The sequence below is a fragment of the Triticum dicoccoides genome, chromosome 2A (genome assembly GCF_002162155.2).
Source record: "Triticum dicoccoides isolate Atlit2015 ecotype Zavitan chromosome 2A, WEW_v2.0, whole genome shotgun sequence".
In the NCBI taxonomy this organism is placed as follows: Eukaryota; Viridiplantae; Streptophyta; class Magnoliopsida; order Poales; family Poaceae; genus Triticum; species Triticum dicoccoides.
In genome coordinates, this window is record NC_041382.1 from 691024066 (window position 1) to 691034533 (window position 10468).

Consider the following 10468-nt stretch of genomic DNA (forward strand, 5'->3'; position numbering starts at 1 on the left):
GCTTTAAAAGAATTGCCACAGTCGAACGTCTGAGCGACATCGCAGAAAGGGCTTTAAAAGAAATGCCACAGTCGGACGTCTGAGCGACATCGCAGAAAGGGCTTTAAAAGAAATGCCACAGTCAGACGTCTGAGCGACATTGCAGAAAGAGCTTTAAATGAAATGCCACAGTCGAACGTCTGAGCAACATCGCAGAAAGGGCTTTAGAAGAAATGCCACAGTCGGACGTCTGAGCGACATCGCAGAAAGGGCTTTAAATTCACCAGTAAACAATACTCATAATAAACATTCAATCCATGAGAATAAACGGGTTAGTCCATCCACAGGGATAATCATTCAATCGGACTTAGCACTCATGCGATTCACCGGAGTCTCTGTCATCAAAGCTGACAATTGATTAGGATAAGATGGAACGAAACTTGACATGGAAGAGATGATTTGGAGGAATATATGACTCTGCAGAGTTTGTACAAAATTTTTCCCACAGCCAACGGATTTCTGTAGTCACGAAGGACTAGTTCCGTTTATGGTATTTCGGAAGAAAACACAGCTAACCGGTACACACCCATCCTACCTCTCGATGCTAGGAATCACCCTAGTCATCGTCCAAGAAAAACTTTTGAGACGGGGAGATCACAATCTCGAATAGCATGGGATCAAATTTATATACGCGCGCTCTAAGGGGTGCCCCCCTCTCGGTCCCAACCGGAAACACCCATGCCCCCTGACCGGATGACTGGCTTTAATCCAGGGCCATGGAACCATCATCACGGCCTCTCCTCTTTGGTGTGTACCATGAAAGCGGTTTGCAACTTACTAAACCATATTCCTTGCGGAAAACATGTGGTAGTACAAGGAAGGAAATGATAGGTACTGGACCGATATGGTTTGACACTGAAGTCACATAGTCTGGCGTAAGACTGGCATGCTACAACACTGCCATCGTACCCATCCTCATGCCAACACATGGCCATTCATATTCACATTCATCCACGTATGGATCATCGAACTCACTCACCTTATTATCACATAAAATAACGTTCATCGGTATGCTCACCAACATGCCATGAAACTAACTAAATGCACAACATGCCAAGACACTCATCATATCAAAAGTTCAAACATGCTTGCCTGGTTCAGAGTAGTCGGAGCCTAGCTCGGTGAAGTTCGCGGCTCCGTCACCTCCTTCGGTATCTACGGTTTAAAGAAAATATATGCGCTAACGTAAATACCAAGGAGTGCACAGAAGGTAAACCAAATATTTTTCAAATAAATCTGATAAAAAACTAGACAAAATTTTAAAGAGAACAGAAAAAGAATCAATCAAAAATACTTTTCTGATCAAAAGTTATAAGGGTTTTTGTCCAGGGACTTATCTGTAATGAAACAGAAGATTTCCAGGGGCTAGTTTATAAAAACAGAAAACGCTTCGGTAGCGACTACGCCAGCCCGAAGAGAAAACGCATTCTGCCCGAAGGCGCTTCCAGAAAACGATTCGAAAGAGAGAGCAGAGAGGCTGACGGTGGGGTCCCACCCGTCAGGTTCAAATGTTCAAACGGGGCGGCAGAGTTCGCCGGCGCCCGAGAGCCGCGGTGGTCGCCGGCGGCGATCCACGGCGAGGCAGAGAGATCGGAGAGTACCTCCGTGCTCAGGGCACCCTTCCGCGTCAGTTGATGGTGGTGGAGTCGGTCGGCGAGCACCACGTCGACGGCGAGCTTTGCTCCGGCGGACAGCGGCTCGGGTGGTCGAGGGGCTCGTCGGAGAGGGCTGCAAAGGTTAAATTGAAGAGGGGGTCATGCTCCTGGCAGCTAGAGAGGGTAACGAACGGGGTTTGAGCGCCGGAGATGGCCTCACCAAAACGAATCGGGCTGGAGGCCGAGGCGGGGCGAGGCGGCCGGAGCTGGGGGAGGAGACCTCCTCGACGTCCCCCTAGTGGCCTGGCGGGGTGTTGGTGAGTAGTGGGGGTGCTGCGTGCACGAGAGTGAGCTCGGGACCCCTTTATATAGGCGGTCCGAGGCGGTTGCCGTGAACGAGGATCACCGGCGAGCGATTACGGTGGCGCAGTGCTCGGTCGGGGTGGTTAGGGGGTCGAGCGTCATCACGGAGGTTCAATGGGTCCGTTTTGGTGTTAAACTGGCCGGGGTTTGGGTGTTAAGGGCGAGCTCGACGGAACGGTGATGGCGCGGGCCCGTCGGCGGCGGAGAGCGCGTTCCGTGCTTGCCGGCCATGGTGGCTGTGCTACGGTCGTGCGCTGGCGTGCATGAGGCCACGCGGAGAGCCAGGGAGCGATGGGCGGCGCGGAACGGCGTTCTGCCGTGGTGTGCCTCCTATCGGCCGCCACGGGAGGTCCCGACGCCGCACAAGACGCCGGCGAGGGCGAGCCAGCGCGCTACCGACGCCAGGAAGGCTCCACGCACATGTGTGCAGCTTCGGACAAGAGGAATAGGCGGCGAGGAACGTGCCAAGGGCACTGTGGCCGCGTGACTGAAACTGACGGACGGAAGATGACACTGATACTGAATTTTCTGAACTTTGAACAGTAACAGTGCCCACCAGGTGTTCGACCGAATGAAATTGGCCTCTGGTGATTTTTCCTTGAGCTGATTTTTGGTGGAGTGGCTTCTCCTTGCTCAAGTAGGCTGCATGATTTTTGTTGGAATTTTTGGAGCAGTGTGGATATGAATTTCACCAAATTTGGCAAATCTGGTCCAAACTTGCAGAGACTGTATTTTGAAAAATTTGAGAAGAGGAGGAGTGGATCAAGATGGTTCTGGGTTGTGGGTTCAAAGGACAATCCAGGAGAATTGGTTTGAGTTCAAAACTCAAATGAAAAAGTGTACTTGCTTTGAAAATCCCTCAGGCTCCAAATAATTTTCAGAATTGAATTGAGGGGAAAAATAATTAGAATAAAAATCCAAAACCAGTTTGGATTAGTTGGGACAGAGAATTTAGGTTGATCACAAGGGGGAGGGGAGGTTTTGGAGGGGTTTTATCTCATGGGCAAAAATACAAAGCCAAGGGTGGCTTCAAAGATAAGAAAAACCCAAATTTTCATAGAGCTTCACTTAAAAAAAAATCTCTCCTCAAAACCACAAAGTTTTTGATAAAAACCAAATAAAAAAATTTGGAGTGTCACACGGACCGGGACACGCCGCGTGTAGTGCTGTGGATGGATGCCGAACCGTGCACCGCCCAGGCCAGCCGTGAGGGGCCGCATGTCAGGCGGGGATTGGCGCGGAGGTGGAGACACACCTCGGCCGGTGGAAGGCGACCGTGTGGCATGCCTGGAGCAAGCAGAGCGGAGCGGGGTCCTGGCGTGCCTGACGCGTCTGCGCCTGTGGATCCCGAGGGAGATCCGATATGCTGCTGCTGAACGAATCCCGAGGAGGATCTGCCTCCCGTCTCGTGACACATAAAATGCCGCCCTGATGAGGCGTTTTTTTCACCGTTTTCTTCACCACTTGCGTCATTTTCTCCTGTTTCATCACAAAACTCAAGTGTGCCATTAGTAAGAGGATGTGTCAATAGTTGATCATCATTGTTTAGTCCCCCTTGATCAAGGCTAGAGAGATGAGGAGGTAGGAGGATAATTTCCTTATGAAGAAGGGCGCCGACATTTGGGTGGAGATCAGCAAAGGGAAACTTTGTTTCATCAAACACGACATCCCCGGAGATATAGACGCAACCAATGGAGACATCGAGGCATTTGACACCTTTGTGTTGGGCGCTATATCCTAGAAAAACACATTGTTTTGAACGAAATATAAGCTTGCATTTGTTGTATGGGCGAAGATTGGGCCAACATGCACACACGAAGACTCGAAGAGATTTGTAGTCGGGTTTAGTCTGGAGGAGTCGTTCTAGTGGAGTTTCATTATTGATGACACGACTACGAAGCATGTTGATGATATGGACGACGGTGAGAAAGGCCTCATCCCAAAACTTGAGGGGCATGGATGCGCCAGCTAGGAGGGCTTACCCAACCTCAACTATATGTTTGTGCTTGCGTTCAGCAGAGCCATTTTGTTGATGAGCATGTGGGCATGACACATGGTGTGATATGCCAAGGGTTTGAAAGGAGTTTAATTTTTCGTACCCCCCCCCCCCTAATCAGATTGTACTGCAATGATCTTTCTATCGAATTTTCATTCAACTAGAGCTTGGAAGTTTTAGAAAACTTGAAAGACATCAGACCTTTTCTTAAGAAGACAGATCCAAGAAAATTTACTTTAGTCATCTATGAAGCTCACATAATAAGTGTGTCTACCAACAGAACTAGGGGCAGGACCCCAAACATCAGAGAAGATTAATTGCAAAGGTTTTGTAGAAACACTAGTAGATATTGGATACGGCAATTGATGGCTTTTAGCTCGTTGACAAGAATCACAAATGGTTTCAAGATCACACTCACCAACATACGGGAGCTCATTATTCCTAAGTAATTTTTCAACTAAAGAGAAAGCAGCATGTCCTAATCGATCGTGCCACCATGTTGACGAGAGTTTGGCAACACCATAGGCTTGTTTATTAAATCTTCTACGCTCCGGAAGCAACGGGTAGAGCCCTCGAACACATCTACCTCGATAGAGGATTTTGTTTGTTGCCTGATCCTTGATCAAGAAAAAATAAGGATGAAACTCAAGAAAGACATGGTTGTCAATGGCAATTCTATGAACAGAAAGAAGATTCTTATCGGCACTAGGGACATGAAAAATTTTCTTTAGATGAATTTTACGATGAGGGGTACTAAAAAACGAGTGACCAACGTGATTGATCCTCATACCTTCACCGTTGGCAGTGTAGATTTGATCTTTGCCACGGTATTTTTCCTTCATAGTGACCTTCTCGAGCTCGTTGGTGATGTGATTGGTGGCGCCACTGTCAAAATACTACTTCGTGTCAACACCGTAGGAGCCATCCGCAGCCGCAGCAACTTTTTCGTCGTCTTGGGAGGAGTCATCATCTTCCTCATAGCGGTACCAGCAGTCTTTTATCGTGTGTCCGAGCTTGCCACAGATCTGATAGCGGGGCGCGTTCGGGCGAGATCTGTTGGAGCTGCCGCCACGGCAAGGCTTGGAGTTCATGGAGCGGCCATTGCAGGAGTTGGAGGAGCCAACACCATTGTTGTTGCCTCCTGACCGCCCCTTGTTGCGGGGAGATCCACGCGAGCGAGGGCCGCCGCCGCAACCGCGAGAGGCAGCGTTGGCAGAGGACTTGAAGCTGCCGGAAGAGACATGGAATTGGGCCATGCGCTGATCGAAGTTACTCAGCATGGCATAGAGCTCGTCGAGGGTGATAGCCGTGACGCAGGCGTCGAGGGTAGAGACGAGCGGCTGGTAGTCGATGTCCAGCCCGTGGAGGATCTATGAGATCAACTCATCATCCTGGATAGGCTTGCTAGCGGCAGCGAGTTCATCAACGAGGCCTGATACGTCTCCAACGTATCTATAATTTTTGATTGCTCCATGCTATATTATCTACTGTTTTGGACTATATTGGGCTTTATTTTCCACTTTTATATTACTTTTGGGACTAACCTATTAACCGGAGGCCCAGCCCAGAATTGCTGTTTTTTTGCCTATTTCAGTGTTTCGAAGAAACAGAATATCAAACAGAGTCCAAACAGAATGAAACCTTCGGGAACATGATTTTCTCATCAGATAAGATCCAGGAGACTGGGAGCCTCCATCAAGAAAGCCACGAGGCGGTCACGAGGGTGGAGGGCGCGCCCCTGCCTCCTGGGCCCCTCGAAACTCCACCGATGTACTCCTTCCTCCTATATATACCTACGTACCCCCAAACGATCAGAGACGGAGCCAAAAACCTAATTCCACAACTGCAACCTTCTGTACCCACGAGATCCCATCTTGGGGCCTGTTCCGGAGCTCCGCCGGAGGGGGCATCCATCACGGAGGGCTTCTACATCATCATCATAGCCTCTCCGATGAAGTGTGAGTAGTTTACCGCAGACCTTCGGGTTCATAGTTAGTAGCTAGATGGCTTCTTCTCTCTTTTTGGATCTCAATACAATGTTCTCCCCCTCTCTCGTGGAGATCTATTCGATGTAATCTTCTTTTTGCGGTGTGTTTGTTGAGACCGATGAATTGTGGGTTTATGATCAAGTTTATCTATGAACAATATTTGAATCTTCTCTGAATTCTTTTATGTATGATTGGTTATCTTTGCAAGTCTCTTCGAATTATCAGTTTGGTTTGGCCTACTAGATTGGTTTTTCTTGCAATGGGAGAAGTGCTTAGCTTTGGGTTCAATCTTGCGGTGTCCTTACCCAGTGACAGAAGGGGCAGCAAGGCACGTATTGTATTGTTGCCATCGTGGATAACAAGATGGGGTATTTATCATATTGCATGAATTTATTCCTCTACATCATGTCATCTTGCTTAACGCATTACTCTGTTTTCTTGAACTTAATACTCTAGATGCATGCTGGATAGCGGTCGATGAGTGGAGTAATAGTAGTAGATGCAGGCAAGAGTCGGTCTACTTGTCTCGGACGTGATGCATATATACATGATCATACCTAGATATTCTCATAACTATGCTCAATTCTGTCAATTGCTCAATAGTAATTTGTTCACCCACCGTAGAAATACTTATGCTCTTGAGAGAAGCCACTAGTGAAACCTATGGCCCCCGAGTCTATTCTCATCATATCAATCTTCCATCACTTTATTATTGCTTTGCTTTTTTACTTTGCCTTTTATTTTACCTTGCATCTTTATATCAAAAATACCAAAAATATTATCTATCATCTCTATCAGATCTCACTCTCGTAAGTGACCGTGAAGGGATTGACAACCCCTAATCGCGTTGGTTGCGTTGAGCTATTGTTTTGTCACTAGTAGAAAATAGGGCTTTGGTCCAGGCCGGGTTAGCCCATTAGTCCCGGTTCAGTCTAGAACCGGGACCAATGTGGGCATTGGTCCTGGTTCGTGAGCCCAGGGGGCCAGCCGGGCCACGTGGGCCATTGGTCCCGGTTCGTCTGGACCTTTTGGTCCCGGTTGGTGGGACGAACCGGGACCAATGGGCCTCGCTCCTGGCCCACCACCGTTGGTCCCGGTTGGTGGCTTGAACCGGGACCAAAGGCTCCCCTTTAGTCCCGGTTCATGCCACCAACCGGGACCAATGAGGTGCCTATATATACCCCCTCGCGCAAGAGCAGAGCACAGTGCTCTGTTTTTTCTGGCCGAGGGGGAGAGGGCTTTGTGGTGCTCTAGCTCACCTCCTATGCACATGAGGTGTTCGATGGAATGCCCGAGCCACACTACTTAAGCTTTCTCCTCTCGAAGCTCGACCTCCAAGCTCCATTTTCCTCGAGATTTGTCTAGATCTAGCGGTCCGTCATGCCCCATCCCCGTCTTCACCGCCGTCGATCACCCGTGCCGATCTCATCACCGACACCACCGTGGTGAGCCTCTTGTTCTTGTCTTCTTTCTGAAAGGAAAAATATTCTTACTTGTATGTTTAGATAGATACTTGTATCATTTTCTTACATTTATTATTGCATCTTATATAGTGCGATGGTTTTGGTATCCACCCCCGTCGGCCCTCGTCCTGTCTATGATTCGGATGTGGTATGTATATTATCTTTATAACTATTGGTTCATTTATTGTTTATGAAAATTATGCCGACCAACGTGACATAGATTTTATTTATCTAGGATGTATGTGAATCGGAAATGCCAACCGACCCTATTGTCGAGAGGTTAAATTTAGTTGAAGAAGAAAACAATTTGTTGAAGGAAAAAATAAAAAAAATTGAGGAGGAGAAGATGATATTGGAGTTGCATGTTGCGGATGTCGTCAATGATCACAAGATCAAGATGGATGCAATGCGCTTGAAGATTAGAAAGATTAGAAAATATGCCATTCATACCGAGGCTTGGTATCATTATGCCGTTGGATCAATTGTTACCTTGGTTGCGATTATGATCGCATTTGTTTTCGCATTGAATTTTTTTACATAGTTTCAATGTATGGTTTAATTAATTAGATGCTCTGGAGAGCTATATGTTGTTAGATGAGAACTATGTATGCACTTTGGTTTTAATGTGATGATGAACTTCTATTAATTTGGACACTTAATTATATATAATGCACGCAGATGAACCGGCAATGGATGTACGGTGACAGACACACCCGCGAGTACATTAAGGGCGTGCATGAGTTTCTCGATGCGGCTGAGGCAAACAAGCAGAATGGTTTTATGTGTTGTCCATGCACTGAATGTGGGAATACGAGGTCTTACTCTAACCGAAAAATCCTTCACTCCCACCTGCTTTACAAGGGTTTCATGCCACACTATAATGTTTGGACGAGGCACGGAGAAATAGGGGTTATGATGGAAGACGGCGAAGAAGAAGAGTACGATGACAACTATGTGCCCCTGAATACGGTGATGCTGCAACGGGGGGAGCTGGTGAAGATCAAGAGGAACCAGACGATGTGCCCAATGATGCTGCCATGGGTGAAGCTGCTGAAGATCAAGAGGAACCAGACGCTGTGCCCGATGATGATGATCTCCGCCGGGTCATTGTCGATGCAAGGACGCAATGCATTAGTCAAAAGGAGAAGCTGAAGTTCGATCGCATGTTAGAGGATCACAAAAAAGGGTTATACCCCAATTGCGAAGATGGCAACACAAAGCTCGGTACCGTACTGGAATTGCTGCAGTGGAAGGCAGAGAATGCTGTGGCTGACAAAGGATTTGAGAAGCTACTGAAAATATTGAAGAAGAAGCTTCCAAAGGATAACGAATTGCCCGACAGTACATACGCAGCAAAGAAGGTCGTATGCCCTCTAGGATTGGAGGTGGAGAAGATACATGCATTCCCTAATGACTGCATCCTCTACCGCGGTGCATACAAGGATCTGAACGCATGCCCGGTATGCGGTGCATTGCGGTATAAGATCAGACGAGATGACCCTGGTGATGTTGACGGCAAGCCCCTCAGGAAGAGGGTTCCTGCGAAGGTGATGTGGTATGCTCCTATAATACCACGGTTGAAACGTCTGTTCAGAAACGAAGAGCATGCCAAGTTGATGCGATGGCACAGTGAGAACCGAAAGAAAGATGGGAAGTTGAGAGCACCTGCTGACGGGTCACAGTGGAGAAAAATCGAGAGAAAGTACTGGGATGAGTTTGCAAAGGACCCAAGGAATGTATGGTTTGCTTTAAGCGCGGATGGCATTAATCCTTTCAGGGAGTAGAGCAGCAATCACAGCACCTGGCCCGTGACTCTATGTATGTATAACCTTCCTACTTGGATGTGCATGAAGCGGAAGTTCATTATGATGCCAGTTTTCATCCAAGGCCCTAAGCAACCCGGCAACGAAATTGATGTGTACCTAAGGCCATTAGTTGAAGAACTTTTACAGCTGTGGAATGGAAACGGTGTACATACGTGGGATGAGCACAGACAGGAGGAATTTAACCTTAAGGCGTTGCTGTTCGTGACCATCAACGATTGGCCCGCTCTCAGTAACCTTTCAGGATAGACAAACAAAGGATACCACGCATGCACGCATTGTTTAGATGACACTGAAAGTATATACCTGGACAAATGCAAAAAGAATGTGTACCTGGGACATCGTCGATTTCTTCCGACCAACCATCAAATGTCAAAAGAAAGGCAAGCATTTCAAAGGCGAGGCAGATCACCGGAAGAAGCCCGCCATGCGCACCGGTGATCACGTGCTTGCTATGGTCAATGATTTACACTACGTAATCTTTGGAAAGGGTCCCGTTGGACTAGCTGTTCCGAATGACGCTGAGGGACACGCACCCATGTGGAAGAAGAAATCTATATTTTGGGACCTAACTACTGGAAAGACCTAGAGGTTCGCTCCTCAATCGACGTGATGCACGTGACGAAGAACCTTTGCGTGAACCTGCTAGGCTTCTTGGGCATGTATGGGAAGACAAAAGATACACCTGAGGCACGGGAGGACCTGCAACATTTGCACGAAAAAGACGTCTTGCCTCAGAAGCAGTATAAAGGTCCTGCCAGCTACGCTCTTACGAAAGAAGAGAAAGAAATCTTCTTTGAATGCCTTCTCAGTATGAAGGTCACGACTGGCTTCTCGTCGAAAATAAAGGGAATAATAAATATGCCAGAGAAAAAGTTTCAGAACCTAAAGTCTCATGACTACCACGTGATTATGACGCAACTGCTTCCGGTTGCATTGAGGGGGCTTCTACCGGAAAACATCCGATTAGCCATTGTGAAGCTATGTGCATTCCTCAATGCAATCTCTCAGAAGGTGATCGATCCAGAAATCGTACCAAGGCTAAGGAGTGATGTGGCGCAATGTCTTGTCAGTTTCGAGCTGGTGTTCCCACCATCCTTCTTCAATATCATGATGCACGTCCTAGTTCATCTAGTCGACGAGATTGTCATCCTGGGGCCCATATTTCTACACAATATGTTCCCCTTTGAGAGGTTCATGG

General features: G+C 47.6%; 1 pseudogene; it reads right to left on the minus strand.

Moving 5' to 3' along the window:
• Positions 1 to 5254: 5254 nt before the first annotated feature.
• LOC119359943 lies at positions 5255 to 5393 on the minus strand (annotated as a pseudogene).
• Positions 5394 to 10468: the final 5075 nt, after the last annotated feature.